Source organism: Phoca vitulina, unplaced genomic scaffold, assembly GCF_004348235.1.
Source record: "Phoca vitulina isolate PV1807 unplaced genomic scaffold, GSC_HSeal_1.0 scaffold20, whole genome shotgun sequence".
Lineage (NCBI taxonomy): Eukaryota > Metazoa > Chordata > Mammalia > Carnivora > Phocidae > Phoca > Phoca vitulina.
The window spans coordinates 1,874,947-1,879,720 of NW_022589723.1; positions in this window are offsets into that span (position 1 = coordinate 1,874,947).

Below are 4,774 nucleotides of genomic sequence, written 5' to 3' on the forward strand. Positions count from 1 at the left end.
TATGCACAAACAATGAATCATGGAACACTATATCTAAAACTAATGATGTAATGTATGGGGATTAACATAACAATAAAAAAATTAAAAAAAAAAAACAATAAAGCCATTGACCCCAGGTGGAAACCAAAAAAAAAAAAAAAAAGTTCTAGGGTACAAAACCAATATGCAGATATCTGTTGCACTTCTGTACACCAATAATGAAGCAACAGAAAAAGAAATTAAGAAAACAATCTCATTTACAATTGCATCATAAATAATAAGACATCTAGGAATAAACCTAACAAAAGAGATGAAAGACCTGAACTCTGAAAACTACAGAATACTGATGAAAGAAATTGAAGATGACACAAAGAAATGGAAAGACAGCCCATGCTCATGGATTGGAAGAATAAATATTATTAAAATGTCTATACTACCCATAGCATTCAATGCAATCTCTTTCAAAGTACCAATAGCATTCTTTATAGAACTAGAATAAACAATCCTAAAATTTGTATGGAAATACAAAAGACCCCAAATAGCCAAAACAATCTTTTTTTAAAAAAAGATTTTATTTATTCATTTGACAGAGAGATAGAGAGAGAGTATAAGTAGGCAGAGCAGCAGGCAGAGGGAGAGGGAGAAGCAGGCTCTCCGCCGAGCAGGTAGCCCGACATGTGGCTCAATCCCAGGACCCTGGAATCATGACCCGAGCCAAAGGCAGCCACTTAACCTACTGAGCCACCCAGGCACCCCCAAAACAATCTTGAAAAGGAAAAGCAAAGCTGGAGGTATCACAATTCCAGACACATATCTGAGAAAGGATTAGTATCCAAGAAATATAAAGAACTTATAAAATCCAACACCCAAAAACCAAATAATCCAATTTAAAAATGAGCAAAAGAAATGAACAGACATTTCTCCAAAGAAAACATCCAGATGGCCAACAGACATGCAAAGATGCTCAACATCATTCATCATCAGGGAAATGTAAATCAAAACTGCAATGAGATATCACCTCACACTTGTCAGAATGGTTAAAATCAACAACACAAGAAATAACAAGTTTTGATGAGGATATGAAGAAAAAGGAACCCTCTTGTACTGTTGATGGGAATGCAAACTGGTGCAGCCACTCTGGAAAACAGTATGGAGGTTTCTCAAAAAGTTAAAAATAGAACTACCCTATGATCCAGCAATCATACTACTGGATATTTACCCCCCAAATACAAAAACACTAATTTAAAGGGATACATGCACCCCTATGTTTATTGCAGCATTACTTACAACAGCCAAATTATGGAAGCATTCCAAGTGTCCATCAATGAATGGATAAAGAAGACATGGTATATATGCAATGGAATATTATTCAGCCATAAAAAAGAGTGGGATCTAGCTATTTGCTATGACATGGATGGAGGTAGAGAATAGAACACAAAGCATAATAAGTCAGTCAGAGAAAGACAAATACCACAATTTCACTCATGTGTAATTTAAGAAACAAAACAAATGAGCAAAGGGGAAAGAGAGAGAGAGAAAAAGAGAGACGAAGAAACCAAGAAAAAACAAGAAACAGACTCTTAATTATAAAGAACAAACTGATAGTTACCAGAGGTGAAGTGATAGGGGGATAGGTGAAAGAAGTGATGGGGATTAAGGAGTGAACTTGTCATGATGAGCACCAGGTGATGTATGGAAATGTTGAATCACTATATTGTACAACTGAAACTAATGTAACACTGTATGTTAACCATACTGGGAAAAAAATTTTTTGCTAACAAATATAGACAGTGAAATGCATTTAGTAGATCAATAACTATGTACCAGGAACCAGATGCATATGATTTAATACAGCAATGAATTCATATATGAAACAACAGGTATAACTGGAATTACCACCTAATTAAGTTTAACATAATACATTGTTGTTCTTAAAGATACATCAAGACTTCTGCACGGTCAAATAGCCAAGTTGAAAGAGATTGTTGTAGGAATCAAAACTCTGCCTCTTTGAGAGAGTGATGTCAACAAGATGGTGGAATAGGAAGTCCCAGCCCTCATTCCCCTATAGAAACACTTATTTGACAATAACATACAGACCAAAATACCTTTTTGAGAGGCCTGGAATCCAGTTAAAAAACTGTCGTACCTCACATAAGCAAAACACCAAGAATAGCCACATTAAATTGAGAAAGAAGAGTAATCTCTCTTTATCTGTGTAAGTTAGCACACCTCAGTGTCTAGAGAAATCACATCAGCCCTATATGTTTCCCATGGAGGAAGGAGAGAGTAGAACCTGCATCCTATAAGACCCGTAGGACCACAGCCTTTTGATGCACCACCTGAGGGGCCAGTTTGTATCTTCCTTTCACAAGTGTTGATGAACCAGTACAGGTTGGATATTTGAGGGAAACTAAAAATAAAGGAAAGGGGAAGGTGGCTTGCTACAGAAATAAAATAGAGAAAAGAGGGAAATTAACTGTACTAAAAGGGTTTTTTTAAATATAAACAAAATTAACAAGGTTTTATCTGGACTAACAAATGGGGCTCAAGTAAAAAAAAAAAAGAAAGAAAGAAAAAATTTTTTTTCAAGAAAATAAAAGGAGACCTTAAGACTGTTAACACAGGAACTTAAAAGATCATAAAAGACTATTACAAACAATTACATGCCAACAAATTGAATATCCTAAAAGAAATGGATAAATTCCTAGAAATACACAACCTACCAAAGTTGAATCATGAACAAACAGATATCTGAAATGACCAATAATGAGTAAGGAGATTGAATCACTAATCACAAGCTTCACAAAAAAAAAAAAAAAAAAAAAAAAAGCCCATAACCAGATGATTTCACTGGTGAATTCTACCAAACATTCAAACAAGAATTAACATCAATCCTTCTCAAACTCTTTCTAGAAATTAAATAGAACATTTCCAAACTCATTTTATGAGGCCACTATTAATATTTAGAAGGCCCTGATATCAAAAATAGACAAAGACATTTAGTTTTGTTGTTTCCTTTGCTGTGCAGAGGCTTTTTATTTTGATGTTGTCTCAATAATTTATTTTTGCTTTTGTTTCCCCTGCCTCAGGAGACATATCTAGAAAGAAGTTGTTGTGGCTGATGTCAAGAAAGTTACTGCCTGTGTTCTCATCTAGGATTCTTATGGCTTCCGGTCTCACATTAGGACTGCAATAGCCAAGTTATGGAAACAGTTTAAGTGTCCATCAACTGGTGAACGGATAAAGAAGATGTGGCATATATTTATATAATGGAATATTACTCAGCCATAAAAAAGAATGAAATCTTGCCATATGCAATGACATGGATGGACCTAGAGAGTATTATGCTAAGCAAAATAAGTCAGTCAGGGAAAGACAAATACCATATTTCATTCATTCATGTGGAATTTAAGAAACAAAACAAACAAGCGAAGGGGAGAAAAAGAGAGAGGGAGCAAACCAAGAGACAGACTCTTAACTATAGAGAACAAACAGATGGTTACCAGAGGGCATGTGTGTGGGGAATGGGTTAAATAGGTAATGGGGATTAAGGAGTATATTTGTTGTGATTAGCACTGGGTGTTGTATGGAAGTGTTGAATCACTCCATTGTACACCTAAAACCAATATTACATTGTATGTTAACTAACTGGAATTTAAACAAAACTTAAAAAAATAGACAAAGACACTACAAAAAAGAAAACTATAGACCAATATTCCTGATCAATACAGATGTAAAAATGCTCAACAAATTACAAGCAAACCAAAATTCAAAGATTAAAATGATCATACACCATGACCATGTAAAATTTATCCCTGGGATTTAAGGAAGAGTCAACATACACAAATCAATTAATATGGTACAGAACATTAACAGAATAAAAGATAAAAGTCATATGAGCATCTCAATAACTGAAGAAAAAACATTTAAAAACTGCCATTGCATGATTAAAACTCCCAACAAATTATATGGAAGGAAATTACTTCAATATACTAAAGGCTATATATAAAATTCTCACAGCTAACATAATCAGTGGAGAAAAACAGAAAGCTTTTCCTCTAAGAACAGGAACAAGGCAAGGTGGTCAACTCACACAATTTCTATTCAATACAGTACTGGAAGTTCTAGCCAGAGAAACTAGATGAGAAAAAGAAATAAAAAGCATCTAAGCCAGAAATAAAGAAAGAAAATTATTTCTGTTTGCACATGATCTTCTATGTAAAAAACCATAATGACTGCTCACACATACACCAAAAAACTGTAGAACTAATGAAAAACTGAGTTATGTTGCAGAATACAAAATCAGAATTCAAAAGATCATTGCATGTCTGTACATTACCAATAAACATTTGAAAAGGAAATTAAGAAAACAATCCCATTTACAATACCATCAACAGAATAAAATGCATAAGAATAAATTTAACCAAGGAGGTGAAACTTCTACACTGAAAACTATGGAACGCCAATATAAAAAAATAAAGTAGACACAAATAATGAAAAGATTTCTCACATTCCATGGATTAGAAGACTTAATATTATTCAAATGTCATTGTTATCCCAAGTGATCTACATATATAATATAATTCCTGGCACTATTCCACTGGCATTTTTCACCCAAAACAGAAAAAAAAAATCCTAAAATTCATATGGAACCATAAAAGAGCCTGAATACCCAAAACAATCTTGAGAAAGAAAAACAAAGCTAGAACTATCACAAATCCTGACTTCAAAATATATTACAAATCTATTGTAATTAAAACTGTATGGTACTAGCATAAAAGTAGACATAGAC